This window comes from Muntiacus reevesi, chromosome 8, assembly GCF_963930625.1.
Source record: "Muntiacus reevesi chromosome 8, mMunRee1.1, whole genome shotgun sequence".
Taxonomy (NCBI): domain Eukaryota; kingdom Metazoa; phylum Chordata; class Mammalia; order Artiodactyla; family Cervidae; genus Muntiacus; species Muntiacus reevesi.
This window is the reverse complement of record NC_089256.1, coordinates 84,653,453-84,670,929: the sequence shown is the minus strand read 5'-3', so window position 1 is coordinate 84,670,929 and position 17,477 is coordinate 84,653,453. Positions and strand designations below refer to the sequence as shown.

General features: G+C 35.7%; 1 protein-coding gene across 2 annotated transcripts in view; it reads left to right on the top strand.

The window, feature by feature from the left end:
* RSRC1 (arginine and serine rich coiled-coil 1) overlaps nt 1–17,477 on the top strand; it is a 398,933-nt gene that overhangs the window by 372,990 nt on the left and 8,466 nt on the right. The gene's annotated exons all lie outside the window — the stretch shown is intronic.

Sequence of the window (17,477 nt, the reverse complement as noted above, 5' to 3'; positions counted from 1 at the left end):
CAAGGGATGCTATTTGTGTGTATATATAAAATTATATTTTAAGTCAGTTGTGGTCTTCATGGGTGAGAATTTTATTCCTACTTTTTTTTTTAATTTAAAGTTTACTTATACCCAGCATCACTAATATTCCCTGGTGGTTTCAATTACAAACTGGGAAATGTACCTTAAGAGGTTATAAATTTCTCCACTTGTATGGATCCAGTATTGATTTTTCTGGTTAAATTTTGAGATACTACAGCATGATTGCTACTAGCACTGCCATTTCCCTCTTCCTGGCGATCACAGATCAGTCTTTAGAGCACCAATCACATATTGTTAGCTGATATGGATCCATAAAGATTAAAATGTGTGAAACATAAATGACTCAGAAATGATGTTCCCATGATTAGAGATTATGCTCTAGAGCCACTGTCCTCCCACACTGGGCTGTCATGGGCAGATCTCCATGTGAAGCCCAGAACTATTGTAAATGTTCTGTCACCATCTCACTTTCCTATCTTGTCTTGTCCTTTGCTCAGATCTTCAGAACTGCTTGTCTTACCGTATTCCCAGGGTTTAGCTTCATCCATTGCATCATAGAAAAAGCAAGAAAATTCCAGAAAAACATCTACTTCTGCTTCATTGACTGTGCTAAAGACTTTGACTGTGTGGATCACAACAAACTGTGGAAAATTCTTAAAGTGATGGGAATACCAGACCACCTTACCTGCCTCCTCAGAAACCTGTGTGCCGGTCAAGAAGAAACAGAATTGGACATGGAACAATGAACTGGTTCAACATTTGGAAAGGAGTATGTCAAGGCTGTATATTGTCACCCTGCTTATTTAACTTACATGCAGAGAACGTCATGCAAAATACCAGACTGGATGAATCACAAGCTGGAGTCTAAATTGCCAGGAGAAGTATCAATAACCTCAGATATGCAGATGATACCACCCTAACTGCAGAAAACGAAGAGTAACTAAAGAACCTCTTGATGAAGGTGGAAGAGGAGAGTAAAAAAGCTGGCTTAGAACACTCAAAAAACTAAGATCATGGCATCTAGTCCCATCACTTCATGGCACATAGATGGGGAAAAAATGGAAACATTTACAGACTATTTTGGGGGGTCCAAAATCATTGCAGACAGTGACTGCAGCCATGAAACTTAAAAGACACTTGCTCCTTGGGAAAAAGTTATGACAAACCTAGACAGCATATTAAAAAACAGAGACATCACTTTGCCGACAAAGGTTCATATAGTCAAAGCTATGATTTTTCCAGTGGTCATGTGTGGATGTGAGAGTTGGACCATAAAGAAGGCTGGGCGTCAAAGAATTGATTCTTTCAAAGTGTGGTGCTGGCGAAGACTTGGACAGCAAGGATACCAAACCAGTCAATTCTAAAGGAAATCAACCCTTAATGTTCATTGGAAGGACTGATGCCAAACTGAAGCTCCAATACTTTGATCACCTGATGTGAAGAGCTGACTCATTGGAAAAGACCCTGATGCTGGGAAAGATTGAGGGCATGAGGAGAAGGAGGTGACAGGATGAGATGGTTGGATGGCATCACCGCCTCAATGAACATGAGTTTTAGAAAACTCTGGGAGATAGTGAAGAGCCTGGCGTGCTGCAGTCTATCGAGTTGCAGAGTCAGACATGACTGAGCAACTGAACAGCAACAAAAGCCTCTACACAATCCTGATCCTTTCCTCAGTTCCTCATCTCTTGGATTTCTCCTTCCTCCAAATTTATGAGTGCTGTAGGACCCTCTTCTCTTCTATGGAACAATAAACTCATCTCTACTGAAGTGCTTCTTCCAACCAGAGACCATATGTGCACTTTAGTAGACATCCTATCTTGACTCAGGGCTTCCCTGATAGCTCAGTAGTAAAGAATCTGCCTGCAATGCAGGAGACCCTGGTTCGATTCCTGGGTCAGGAGGATTCGCTGAAGAAGGGATAGGCTACCCATTCCAATATTCTTGGGCTTCCCTGTGGCTCAGCTGGTAAAGAATCTGCCTGCAGTGTGGGAGACCTGGGTTTGATTCCTGGGTTGGGAAGATCCCCTATAGAAGGGAAAGGCTACCCACTCCAGTATTCTGGCCTGGTTAATTGCATGGCTGTATAGTCCATGGGGTCAAAAAGAGTTTGACACAGCTGAGCGACTTTTATTTACTTTCACTATCTTAACTCAGAAGAGAATATGGAAATTTAGTGGGAATACTTGCCCAAGATAATAAAGTTAGTTGTGAAGCTAGAACTCAGAGCACTTACTTTCAGTCACTTTACCTGTAAATGGAGCTGGACTTGCCTCATATTTTGCATCTTTATGACTTACGGCATTATGTTTGTTAGGGAAAAGCACTCTTAGAAGCAAATTAATGGTTAGTATTAATATTACTTTTTTCCTATAGCTGATTTCCCTCAAAGTCATGGAGGCATGGGCTAGTATGTATCTCATTTCCCCATTTGTTAATTCCTTTATTTCTTTGTTTATACTTTGCTCCTCATCATATTTGAATGACTCTGTGTCTCAGTTTACTGTGAAAATGTGGGAATTAAGTATGATTTGCTTCATTGATATTACATTGAAAACAGGCTATAATTATGGAAACTTATCTCCATTTTTATAAAAGTATGATCATTACTGATGTAAGATTTCCACTTTAAATGCTTTCTACACTCTTTTTCTTAAAGTAGAATTTTCAGAATCAAATCATTAGGTTATCTCACCAGGATACTTTAATTGAAAATATTATACAGCTATGCATGTGATTCATAGCTCCTACTTACTATCATATAATTTTCATAACATTGTTTAGGAGGTCTTAGTCCTACCCCAAGTTAGCAGCAGTAAAGCAAACCAAATAAGAATCATGTGCATTTCTTGATAACAGCTCAACCAACTGTATTTGAACATACCCTAATTTCAACACATCCTAATTTAATAATATAGATAACATGGCACTTAAGGCTTTTCTTGATTAGAAGTCAAGAATCTTACTTGCATTTTTTTGAAAGGAAAAACTATAATGAGAACAAAATACTGGCAGGGTGGTGGGCCAAACAGAGAGGATATTATAATTGCAAACTTCAGAGTTCAGTTTAGAATGTGTATATATGTTGCTTCTTAGGTGATAGTTTGAAAAGTAGAGATTATTTATGTATGTGGTTTGGGATCTCTGTGGCCTTCTTCTGTTCCCTGAACAGTTAGAGTTTCTCCAAGTGTTAGTCTTTCAAACCCTTAAACATATACACTCACCCTTGGTTCTTTACACTTACTAAAAAACTGCCTCTTCTATTCATCTGTCATTCTTTTTTCTCCCTTCTGGTTTTTCTTTTATTGGTTACACCAATAAAATGCATTTTCCAGACTATATTCATTGACAACCACCCTCCAAAAAAATCTTGCCATCTATACATTTTAGTCATTCAGGCCACCATTATCTTCTTATGTGGCAATTTCCTGGGTATTTTATTTTAATATTATTTTAATATGAATATGGCTCAATTATTGACTTCAAAATCAGAATAAATAAAAATTTACAAAAGGGAATTCCCTGGCAGTCCAGTGGCTGGGACTTGGTGCTCTTACTGCTGGGGTCTGGGTTCAGTCCCTGGTCAGGGAACTAGGATCCCTCAGGCTGTAAAGCATCGCCAAAAATAAAAATTTACAATGGCAGTAACTATTCATGGTAAGTCACAATTTTACAACTTGATCATTTCATAGAAGGTCTTTTTAAAATTGGTTTAAATATTTGACAATAATCTCTTTTCTTGTTTTAAGTATTGTACCTAATTAATATTGAGAGCCTGTCTAATTTGATTAATCATGTGTATTTCAACTTATTCCTGAAATGGAATTTCATTATAAATTATATTTTGCATCCTCATGCTAAAATTCAATGTAAAGTGTTAGGAGCAAAGTTTCTACTAAGAATCAATTTTATATAAAATTCAAATAATTAAAGCAGTTTTTAAAAAGAACTAAAGTCAAATGATTTACACTCCCTGATTTCAAGACTTACTATAAAACTATGGTAATCAAGATTGTGGATCACTAAGGATAGACTTATAGGTAAATGGAACAGACTAGAAAGGCCAGAAATTAGCCATCAAATGTATGACATATTTATTCTCAATAAAATTACCAGCACAATTCAATGAAGAAAGGGAAATCTTTTCAGTAAATGTTGCTGAAAAATAGTGGATATCCTTGTGGGGAGAAATGAACACTGGCCCTTATCTCACACTATACAGAAGAAGTAGCTTGAAATATATTATAGACCTAAATATAAAAACTAAAACTATAAAATTTCTAGAAGAAAATATAGGATCTTTTTCAAATCTTTGCAGTCTTGAAGTAGTCACATATTTCTTTGATAGACACAAATAGCACAAACTATTTTTTAATGATAAACTGAATTTTTTAATTAAAAGGTTTTACTCTTTGAAAGATTCCATTAAGAACAAAAAGAAACAGTCATAGAATGATAGAAAATACTGGCATGTTGACAAAAGATGTACACAGAACTTTTAAAACTCAAATAATAAGACAACTTAAATAATGAGCAAAAAAGTTTAAACACTAATTTTAAAAAAGAAGTGAATGGTCAATAAGTGCTAAAAATACTCAATATTATTAGCCATCAGAGAAATCCAAGCCCACTATATAATCTAGCCTTTCCAATATTATATATTTACCCAAGAAAAGCGAAAACATGTCCACACAAAAACGTGTGCATATTTGTTATAGCAGTTTAATCTCAAAAGCCAGAAACTGGAAACAACCCAAATTCTATCAACAGATGAATGGATAAACAAATTGTGGATATATTCATATAATATAATTCTATATTGTTATATATGAGTTATATATATATTGTTGTATATGAGTTACATATTCATGTAATAAAATTCTATCAGTAATTAAAAAAAAAAAAAAACAGGTACCCAACAACCTGGAGCTATCACAAAAATATGGAGAGTGAAAAACATCAGACATGAAAAAGTGTAACAGTTTATATGAAATTCTAGAAAATGGAGACTAATCCTTGTTGGCAGAAAGCAGATCTGTGATTGTCTGGGGTCAGGGTAAAGATAGAAATTGACCACAGAGAGGCACAAGGAAATGGTGGTGGTGACCAGAGTATTCTATGTTTTTATTTGGGTGGTGTTTACACAGGTGGTTTACATTTATCAAAACTCATTGAATTGTATACTTAAAGTGAGTATAATTATTATACATAACATGCAAATTATATTTCAGTAAAGCTCAATTTGAAGTATTTAGTAGTTTCTTTAAACCTATTGATTTTGTATGATGTACTTCCTTAATATTATAGCAAAATACTCTGCTTTTAAGAAAGAGAAATTAATGTCTTCTACTGTTCACCACTATTCTTCCTACCCCATCTCTGTTTAAAAGATCAAATTGTATATATATTTGATAAGAATATGAAATAAGCATAAGCAATCATAGCTGTTCATCATTTAAGGCTTGTAAGGTTATCAGAGAGTCAAAGGCTAAAGAGACACTTGGTGCAATGGGAAACATACAAAATGTGAAGTTCAAAGACTTGGTTTCATATCCACACTCTGCTTCTTGCAGTATCTCTTAAGCTTCGAGTGTCACATACCTGATTTGAAAAACAGGGATATTATATATTACCAAAAATTATGTCTGTTTCAGTGTCAAATGAAATAACAGATGCAATGCTAGTTTGTAAATACCACAAATCCTTGTACCTATCCACTGTACCTTCAGCTCATAATTACTTGCAAATAAAAATTATAAATAAAAATTCTGTTTTTCCCATGAGCTCTGAGAGAGCAAAATCAAATGTCATTTCAACCAGAAATCTCTGGCATCAAACTAGCACCTGGCAGATAGAGGCATTAAATAGATGTTGGCTGAATTTATTTCAATTCCTGTGTCTGAATTCAGCGTTTTTATCAATGTGTTTAGGGAAATTAGAGTAGGTAGAACCGTGGCTCATGAGTCCAAACAGAAAGTGCTTTTAAGATGATGTATTAGAGCTCGTGGATTTTATCTTGACCACTGTAATATTCAAATATGTTAGGTACCTATTCGCTTCTGACATCATAAAGGAATGGATCACAAAAGGCTTGAATTTAGGCTGTCCACTTATCCTGGCATAGCAAGTCCCCTGGTTCACAGCATTAAGTCCTTGAAGAATAAACTTCAAAAAAAAAAAAAGAATAAACTTCATTGCTTCTAAACCATGTATCAGTTCAATTCAGTTCAGTCGCTCAGTCATGTCCGACTCTTTGCGACCCCATGAATCGCAGCACACCAGGCCTCCCTGTCCATCACCAACTCCCAGAGTTCACTCAAACTTATTCTGTCGAGTCAGTGATGCCGTCCAGCCATCTCATCCTCTGTCATCCCTTCTCCTCCTGCCCCCAATCTCTCCCAGCATCAGGGTCTTTTCCAATGAGTCAACTGTTCGCATGAGGTGGCCAAAATATTGGAGTTTCAGCTTCAGCATCAGTCCTTCCAGTGAACACCCAGGACTGATTTCCTTTAGGATGGACTGGTTGGATCTCCTTGCAGTCCAAGGGACTCTCAAGAGTCTTCTCCAACACCACAGTTCAAAACCATGTATAACTTTCTGTTAAAGAGGAAACCTAAAAAAGAACTAGCTATGAGAGGAAACATAAGATGAAGTCAAACTGATCATCACCTTCTTTATTCTTAAGAAGTTAATAGTTCAAATGCTTTTTTTTTTTTTTTCTTTTTTTTTCAGTAGAGGACCCCTGAAAGTACTCTCTACCACAGTCCTTTGGTGTTAGGGGTAGGTTAGCTGTACAACTCCAAAGGGTTCTGACACCAATACCAGAATAGCTAACATTTTCCCATTAAGTTTTATTTCATTAATCGGAGTGCCACGTATGCACCCTTCTCTAGCTAGTGGGAGGCCAGAATGTTAGAACTTGCAAACAAAGACGAAAACCACTACTGGGGAGACATGAAGAAGAGAGGTGCAGATTTTTTTTAATCTCCTCTGCACCTTGGAGAGGTGCTTTGGAGGGGGTGGGTCCATCTTTTCGTTTTCTCTGGGTTGGAGAACTGAGTGGATACTCTGTCTCTGGATTTAATATTTATTTATTGAAAATTTGTCTTCTCCTTTTACTATCATCCTGTAATAAACTGATGCATTAACTTTGCAAAATTTAAGACTATGGAGTTATTATATGCACTTACAAACACTTTTGGATAAATGGTTCTTTTGACCTTCTATTACTCTTCACCTTATTAACTTTGCAGTTTTAACATAAGTTTTTTTAAAATAAGAATTTAAACATAAAATCGTAACCTTAGGTAAAGTACTAAGGGATTTTAGTATTTTATAGTTATCCTTTCTGTTTTTAGTAGTTTTTGACCCTTATAAGTGTGTATAATCACTATTAATGTTCTTATTTTCTCAAATTTTTTATAAAAATTATACCTTTACTGCAAATGATATATTTTTAATCATGGGAAACTGCAGCAATATGTATATTGAACCCAAAATATAATATGATATATGTGATCTTACTTGATATTAACATCTATATTTTTTATGTATGGGGGAATATATGTTTATTTACTTTAGGTGCATTTTACTACATTTATATGTTCACAGAGACTTTATATAAAGGCATTAAAAAAGCAAACAGGTACAGTCAATCATGGGTGTTCATTTTATATGTGTGTGTGTATATCTTTGCCAATATATAGGTTATTGGAGTTGCAAAGATATAAAAGATAGAAGAATCTAGTAATTGCCTTTAAGATCAGAGCACAAAGCATTAGTTTGGATTTTACAAGGCCAGCCAGCAACAAAAGAGCAGTAATTTATGAGCTCAGCGTAAAAGAATAGCATAATTGCATTAAAAATTAATGCTAATGAACACTAAAATGGGGAAGGTGGTTATGATGGAAGTTTGTATTCATCTTCTCTGGTTTGAATGATGGCTAGTGGCTTGATTAATGGCTTAATTTCTATCAATTAGCGGGGAAAAATCTCCTGCGAGACAAGGGTAAATTGAGCATTGAATTACATATCTTGCTTTTGTGTGCTAAGAGAAAAGCGCTGCGCATCTCTGATATTAGCCACAGTGACAAATGTGGTGTGCCCTGCGATGTCTGCATTAGCTCTCCTGACAGGCGAGCTGTGTGTGGTTATGGGGTGTCTGGAGATGGCTGGCAGACAGCATTCACTGCAAGTGCCTCAGAAACACAACTCTTCCATCTACAGAATTTTAATTAGAGTCAGTAAGAATTCTGAAATTAAAATGGACAACAAATAACAACTTCAGAGTCTGTACACTGCCCTGTTAATCCAGTATACTTCAAATTATATTCCTTTCTTCTATCCAGTAGCTTTAGCTTTGTTGGAATTATTACTTTTATTAAAGTGAATTTGACCACCCACGTTTATTACATTTGAGACAAACATAAGGCAGTAGTCTACTAATATTTTGTTTAGTCAAATTCTCAGAAACCATTCTAGTTTTTTGTAGTAACAGTTTCTGCACAATAAATAAATAATGACTCTCAAGTAGTAATTTACTACTTAGATTATCTTCAGGCTTAAATGAAAGAATGATAGGTTTTCTAAAAGTTTTGTTTCTTTTATTCATTAACAAAGATTTTCAGAATGTGACATATATAAATCTTTAAAAATTTATTTGAGTAAGAAAGAGTCCAAAAATATATATCTGTAATCTAGCTCAAGATAATGCCAGAAGACCAAGATAATATTTATGGCATCTCTTCTACTAACAAAGCTCTGTTGTATTTTACTGAATGAATAAGCATTAAAATGCAGAATAAGAACAATACCAAGGACATTTATTATACTAGTAAGTGATTAAGAAGGTGGAAAAAAGAGTATGTTGCCTGGCAGGAGTGAATAAAGACATTATTTGACTAGTAAATAATGACTGGATCACAGTTCAGAGATTGGATCCCACTTCTACCACCAACCAGCCATGTGACCTATGTGACCTTGGCCAAGTTACTCAGCCTGTTTCTCACCTGTACAATGGAGATATTAGCACTACTGTGTTTGATGGTCATGGTCATTAAATGAGGTGATCCGTGTGAGTCTGCTTAGCACTCGGTGCCGTAAATGTAAGCCTCTGTTGCTGCAGTGATGACTGCTCCTGCTACCATAGCAGCTCATCTGACCTTTTTAACAAACATTTTAATGAAAGATTAGCCTCTGTGACCTTCCTCACTAGAAAGGCATTCCAGATATTGATGATCAAAACAAGGGTCTATAGACTTACAAACACTACACTAATATACATCGGTTTTAAAACATGATTTCTACCAGAGGACTACTCTTATAAGGAGTATGTGTTACTAGACATCCATTAGGATTCCATTTGGCCAGAAACTGACAGGTTTATACACTCACTTTTTAGCTAATTTCTGTGTCTTTAGTATGATTACTAAATCAGTGCTATAACTAACCACTTAGAGACATTTAATTTCTTAAGTTACACATTTCTTATAATTTGACATTGCTCCCCCATGATTTTTTTTTTTTAATAGTTACTTTGTGTGCATGCTAAGTCGCTTCAGTCATGTCCGACTCTTGCGACCCTGTGGACTGTAGCCCGCCAGTCTCCTCTGTCCGTGGGATTCTCCAGGGAAGAATATTAGAGTGGGTTGCCATTTCCTCCTCCATGGGATCTTCCTGACCCAGGGGTCGAACCCATGTCTCTTACATCTCCTGCATTGGCGGGTGGGTTCTTAACCACTAGCACCACCTGGGAAGCATGCCTTTTAATTTTTAAGTTTCAGCAAGTATTTATTGACTGCTTACTAAATAATAGAGCACACCACACTAACTGCTGAAGTTGACACAAAAAGGTATGTCCCTATAGCTGGGGGAAATGAAACTTTTGCTTATAAAGAGATTAATATCAGTGCAAGGTAACATATGCTGAGAGCCAAATGAATTATGGAAGAGGTCCTCTCACAGATGCCAAGGGAAAGTGATAGGGAGGATTCAGAAAAAGTAAGAGCATTCTAGGTGAGAAGAACTTAAATGAGGTGGAATTTGTGTAGATTTTCAGTAAGCATTTTGTTTTTCATAAAACCTAGTCTGATTCTCAGTTCATGTGCAATTATTAAAATGTTTATCAGAAATTCTTCACTGGTTCAGTCACATTAGAAATATTCCTGTTACTTAATTTGATATGGATAGCAGTTTGTTGTAAGTCTGTCTTGGACCCCATCCAAAGGGGTTTGTTACTAGAGACACTCCAGGAGCCTCATTGGCAGATATAACTTGGTACTGTACCATAAGCTTCCGGAAGACTGGTAGGCAAGCCACATTCTACTTAAGAAGTTTTCTCGTCTTTCACATTATTTATGGATATCAGTTCTGGAAATTAATGCCCCAGGATATGAGATTTATGAACAACCTTAAAATGTTAGTGTTGGATGGATTTCTAATGTATATTTTGTATGCTTTGTGAAGGAAACTTATTTAAAATACACTGTTTTGGAGGGAAATCAGTGGTGGTTTAATTAAAATGTTTGTTCATGAGAAGTTGCTTTAACTTTAGAATTCCAAGTAAGCTTTATGGGATGTTTCATTTGTTTGCGAATTTTATTGACGAGCCATCTTTATTTGCTTATTTATTGAGTAACCAATTTGTTATTGTTTGCTTTTTCCCGTTATTCTAGAACACTTGAAGATGCTTTATATTTCAAGGACTTTGTTTTGTTTTCAGTGTCTGTATTATACCATAAAAGGGGATTTTTCAGATATTTCCCTTCTTGACTAAAATTTTAGTCCATTTAAACTGAAAATAAGATATTCTCTTGTGTTATTTATGTATTTGTAGCAGTATATTAGTTTATAATTTTTTCCCTCCTTCGAGAGAAAAGCAGCAGCTAACTCGGTAACTATGAAGCCAACCCAACCAAACTCTTTGTAAAATGAAATGCATTTTAACTTTGGGGAAATTCATAAATTATTAATATTCAGAAGGAATCATTTAGAGATGAGATTTTCATGTGTAAGATACCTTTCATGAAACTCATGCTGGCCCTTAGCTCATGATTTCATCTTGGGAAATAGTGCCATCTGCTGTTTTCAGCCTGGCATTGCTGCCAGTTTAGAGATGGGCTTGTTTGTAATCTGCCAATAGTTTACGGATTTACATTTTGTCTTTTCAAGTAAAAAATTTATATTGGAGCTTGTCATCATTATTTACCAATCTTAAGTTTGTGTACCGTTTGATAACATTTTCAAGGAAAATTCTGTGTGTCTTGTGAAATTGTTAAATACAACTTTAAGTAGCAGGTGAGCCTAATTTTTTTAAGATCAATGGTAACAAAATATTTGATTTTAATTTTCATCATAAGAGGAACAAAATAATATTCCATTCAGCAAGTGAGTTAATACCTGGCTTTTTTAGTCTCTAGTGACTTAACTTTCTGACTCCGTTATTTTTTCTTTTACTATGAAATATGAAATATTCTACAGACTTCTTGCAGGCAACCTATGAAAGTCATTCTGTTTACCAATAATGTATTTATCAAAAAGCATCAAGTGCAAATATAAATGTTTACTTCATGTTTATCATGTTAATATTTTAAAACATCCTATAATTTTTATTCTCCCAGTAACTTTATCACTTGTCTTCATTTTTACCTCATGGCTGGTAAATACAGGATACTTGGTATGCTAGGCACTCATGCCAAGCATATAAACAATAGTCAGTTTTAGTCCACATTTTTCCCAGTCTTAAAATTGGTATAGAAATTTTAAATGACAAATTGGCATGTAAAACTTAAGAGCCTGAATTTAAAACAATTTACTATATATTATTGCTGTGTTTTATTCTGCTTCCCAAAATGACAGGGTTATACTTAAGACATACATTTGTGGGCATTGATCTTAGAATTTTGAGTATGAAGCAATTTAAAACATGTCTTATGCCTGTTTTCAGACAGCATGGAGGTGAACTATTTATTTATAAGGCTGGAAATGAAATTTCCTATCAATCTTTCAAATTTTAATTTATATATCACTCTCTTACTCTTTAATTTAAATATCACACTCTTTAAATATCGCCAGTAAAATGATTCCCCGCATTGAAAGGTAAAAGCTATGTTGGTTTATTTTCATATTGTAAGTCGGGCAGACAGGCTTTCCCATATCTGTCCTGTCACTTTGTTAGTCCTCATCTTTAAAGAAACACAAAGATAATGTTCTGTTTTTCCTCTAATCTTCTTTCCATCCTTTATAATTTCTCCAGTGCTATTTTGTTAAACATACTGGCTCTTTGGCTAGCTTCTATGATAACACTTTTATTTGTGTTAGGAGCTGGTTGTATGCCCATATTTAAAGCTACAAACACTGGAAGCTTTAGACATCAAGTACTGTTTGTGAGCTCACCTCTGACATCTAATACTAATGATGTGCTTTGTAAATCCAAATAAGAGAATATGTTAGAGAAAAAAATCCGAAGGGTCAAACAGTTGATACTTATGAGACATCATCCTGAAGTCAGAGATAGTGTTTTTGGTTGGTAACTAATGATTATGAAATAATTGTGAGAGTAATTCAGAACTACGCAAACAAATGTGTTTTCATATTGAAAAATTAAAGTTGAATCACCTGGAATGGTGTCTTTTATGATTTTTCTGTGCTATATTAATGTTGTTATACACTTGAATAGTAAAATATTATTCTCTGGTACAGGATGTGTTAATATTAATAAGTTAGCCGGGCAAAGAATCTGCTCTTGTTTCACATGCTCAGTTGGTACATTGCATAATTAAAGTCCACAGGAGCTTTTATTCTAAAGCATGTGGAACTATTTGCTCTTCCATGACAATCTGACAGTGTTCGCTTTTATGTGGGAAAATATATTCTTCCAAAGATGGAAGTGTTGTCTCTGATGGCTGTTATTTCCACACATTCCATGCAGGATTTCTCGTATGAGAAAAGACCGGTTAGAGCTGTCAGGGACACATCCTCAGGAGCACTCTTTCTCTTAAATAAACTGGAACTTGCATAAGACTACATACTTATAATTTGTGATTGGCCAAAAACTGAACCAAAGATTTTTCATAAAATGTTATTTTTTATTTTTTTAGCGTCTTAAACCAGATTTACTTTTATACTCTTATGTATCATTTAACCTTTGCAGCTTAGTATGTAGAAATTGCTTTGATGCAAATAGCTCTACCTTGTTAAACCAGTTATTACAGTTGTTTTTTAAGTAAATTCAGTTACTCATAAAGGCTAAAATCCCAGCATTTTTAGATACCTTGACTGAGTGTTCAGTAACTCCTAATTCAGCTGTGTATTCATTTCAGCTTAGACTAACCATGAGAGTATGATCCATAAAGTTGCATTTTTTCCTGCCCATCTGGCATGTGAAAAAAATACAAAAATAAGAAATGACACATGCCTGTGGCTATTTATTAAACACTAATTATAAAGGCAAGGAACTGGAACAACTCAAATGACCATCAGTAGGTATTGGTAGAAAAAAAGCTATCATGCAACCATAAAATAGGTTACTGTATATCTGTAACATAGAATGAGCAAGTCTCTATACTAAAAGACATAGTGCTAAGTTAGAGAAGTAATATACATAGAAATGTATAGCATGCTAATTTTGTGTAAGAAAAAAGAGAATATGTATGCTCATATTTTCAAAAATAAGCAATGGAAGGATAAAAATCAAAACCTAATAAAAAATGGTTGCCTCTGGATTAGGGGAAGAACTAGGGGAATGGGGTAAGAAAGGAAACCTAGACTTTTCTGAATGATGTTTTAATTTTTACTTTAGAAGAATATTTTATGCAATCAAAAAACAAATATTAATTATGAAAACAGACCAAAATATTTAAAAACTTTTTAAAAAGCTGAAACAAATGAACCTACCTGTTATATATCAAGTTGGTAGCATAATCACATGGGGAATTTTTTCTCCAAGTGACTTTATAGTGTTTTGGCAGTTCATCAGTGGAACAAATCCTGAAATCAAAAAGAACCATGAATTTTAAACTGCATAATTCATCTTAATAGTAGTGTTTATCTTATTATTTTGAAACTAATACAAATGCAACTCAGAAAGAACAAGTAAGTGCTCTTGATCATATCTTTAAAGCCTAAGTAATATTCTTAGAATAGGAGGAATGATATACAAATATAAAAGACTCAACAAAATTATTATAATCTTGAATTTGGTTGGTAATATCAGCATGAACTTATATTTGTTTTTCTCTTCTAAAAATAAGTATTACCTATCCCACCCACTGAAAAATATGAGAAGCAATGTCAATCCAAAAAAATGGACACCCCTACTGCTCAGGTACTGTCTTTAAATAAATATCATTTCCCACTAAAAGGAGTCCAAGCCTTTTGGGGAAATGGCTGATTGCAAGTCTAAGTCAGGAACTGTACAGGATGAACCTGGGACCTCTTCAGTTCAGTCACTCAGTCTTGTCTGACTCTTTACAACCCCATGGACTGCAGCACGCCAGGCCTCCCTGTCCATCACCAACTCTCAGAGCTTACTCAAATTCATGTCCATTGAATCAGTGATGCCATCCAACTGTCTCATTCTCTGTCAGGCCCTTCTCCTTCCGCCTTCAATCTTTCCCAGCATCAGGGTCTTTTCAAATGAGTCAGCTCTTCGCATCAGGTGGCCAAAGTATTGGAATTTCAGCTTCAGCATCAGTCCCTCCAATGAATATTCAGGACTGATCCTTTAGGATGGACTGGTTCGGATCTTGCAGTCTGAGGGACTCTCAGGAGTCTCCTCCAACACCACAGTTAAAAGCATCAATTCTTCAGCGCTCAGCTTTCTTTACAGTCCAACTCTCACATCCATACATGACTACTGGAAAAACCATAGCCTTGACTAGACAGACCTTTGTTGGCAAAGTAATATGCTTTTTAATATGCTGTCTAGGTTGGTCATAACTTTTCTTCCAAGGAGTAAGCGTCTTTTAAATTCATGGCTGCAGTCACCATCTGCAATGACTTTGGAGCCCCAAAAAATAAAGTCTGTTACTGTTTTCACTGTTTCCCCATCTATTTGCCATGAAGTGATGGGACCAGATGCCATGATCTTAGTTTTCTGAATGTTGAGCTTTAAGCCAACTTTTTCACTCTCCTCTTTCACTTTCATCAAGAGGCTTTAGTTCTTCTTTGTTTTCTGCCATAAGGGTGGTGTCATTTGCATATCTGAGGTTATTGATATTTCTCCTGGCAATCTTGATTCGAGCTTGTGCTTCCTCCAGCCCAGCGTTTCTCATGATGTACTCTGCATATAAGTTAACTAAGCAGGGTGACAATATACAGCCTTGATGTACTCCTTTCCCTGTTTGGAGCCAGTCTGTTGTTCCATGTCCAGTTCTAACTGTTGCTTCCTGACCTGCATACAGATTTCTCAAGAGCCTGATCAGATGGTCTGGTATTACCATCCCTTTAAGAATTTTCCACAGTTTGTTGTGATCCACACAGTCAATGGCTTTGACATAGAAAGTAGAAATAGAGCAGAAATAAAGCAGAAATAGATGTTTTTCTGGAACTCTCTTGCTTTTTCGATGATCCAGCGGTTGTTGGCAATTTGATCTTTGGTTCCTCTGCGTTTTCTAAAACCAGCTTGAACATCTGGAAGTTCACGGTTCACGTACTGTTGAAGCCTGGCTTGGAGAATTTTGAGCATTACTTTACTAGCGTGTGAGATGAGTGCAATTGTGCAGTAGTTTGAGCATTCTTTGGCATTGCCTTTCTTTGGAATTGGAATGAAAACTGACCTTTTCATTCCTGTGGCCACTGCTTAGTTTTCCAAATTTGCTGTCATGTTGAGTGCAACACTTTCACAGCATCATCTTTTAGGATATGAAATAGCTCAACTGGAATTCCATCACCTCCAGTAACTTTATTGGTAGTGATGCTTCCCAAGGTCCACTTGACTTCACACTCCAGGATTTCTGGCTCTAGTTGAGTGATCATACCATCATGATTATATGGGACCTCTTACCAGTCTTAACAAAAGAGGTCATATCAGAAGAGTGTTCCCACTCTTCCACTCTTCATATCCAAGAGGCTCCCACTTGGTAAAGGTAGAATCAAAATGTGAAGACAACGCCCACAGACTGAAATGCATTAAATATATAATTATTCATGAGTTCATAATGATCACCTTTGGACCAGAATTGATCAGTAAAGGGAAAGAATTAAACACTCTGCTTTTTCCTGTACAGACTATATTTCAGTCATAAAATAGTCAATTAGATCGGAGTTAATAAATATGGTACAAATAATAAAATTAGAAGAAAAATCACCATTTTGCAGTGCCTAATAAAATAATGGATTTAAGCAACAATCATTAATGTCTGCTAAAACCATTAAGTGAAAGTTCAGTGAAGAACTTAATAATAGGGTAGGACTGACATCATCTTGAACACACTGATCAACCTTAATATCGTTAAAAGTGGAAGAAGCACATCCTAAGCTGAAGAATTTTAAATTATACAGCACTATCTGTGATGTATGCTTGACCAAAAATTGAACCTAATACTTAAGCCTGCCTAGATCTAACTGCTGGATTACAGAAAATATGAAGGATAGAAGAACATGTTAAATGACACCATGATAATAAAATCAGGAAAATCCAGAATATAGAAAATTTTAGAGGCTAAATGATCCATTTTCTCCAATAAATAAATGACAATGAAAGGAAGGGTTGGTGGACTGTAAGTGATTAAAAGGAATTTAAGATACTTGTTGACTAAGTGTAATATGTGGTCTTTGTTTAGATCCTGTTTCAGACAAACCAACTGTAAAAAAAAAAAACAAACACTTTTCTTGGACAGTCATGAAAATTAAACATGGACTATACAAGATGATATTAAGGAATTGTTCCTAATAATGTTGGATTTAAAGATAATATTGTAGTTATGTTGCTAGTTTTTTTCCTTAAGCCCTTATCTGAGATACCTACTAAAATATTTAGGAGTAACATGGCAAGAACTAACTCATTGGAAAAGACCCTGATGTTGGGAAAGATTGAGGGTAAGAGGAGAAGTGGGGTTCAGAGGATGAGATGGTTGGATGGCATCACCAACTCAATGAACATGAGTTTCAGCAAACTCCAGGAGATAGGGAAAGACAGGAAAACCTGGCATGCTGAAGAGCCTGGCATGCTGCGGTTGACGGGGTCGCGAGAGTTGGACATGACGTAGCAACTAAACCACCAATATCATGCCTGATTCCATTTTTGGTGGGGGTTGACCTGAAGTATTTAAAATTAAATCCCACACATAATGCCACTGGAGAAGGAAATGGCAACCCACTCCAGCATTCTTGCCTAGAGAATCCCGTGGACAGAGGAGCCTGGTGGGCTGCCGTCCAGAGTCGCACAGAGCCGGACACGACTGAAGCGACTTAGCACACATGCATGCGTTGGAGGAGGAAATGGCAGCCCACTCCAG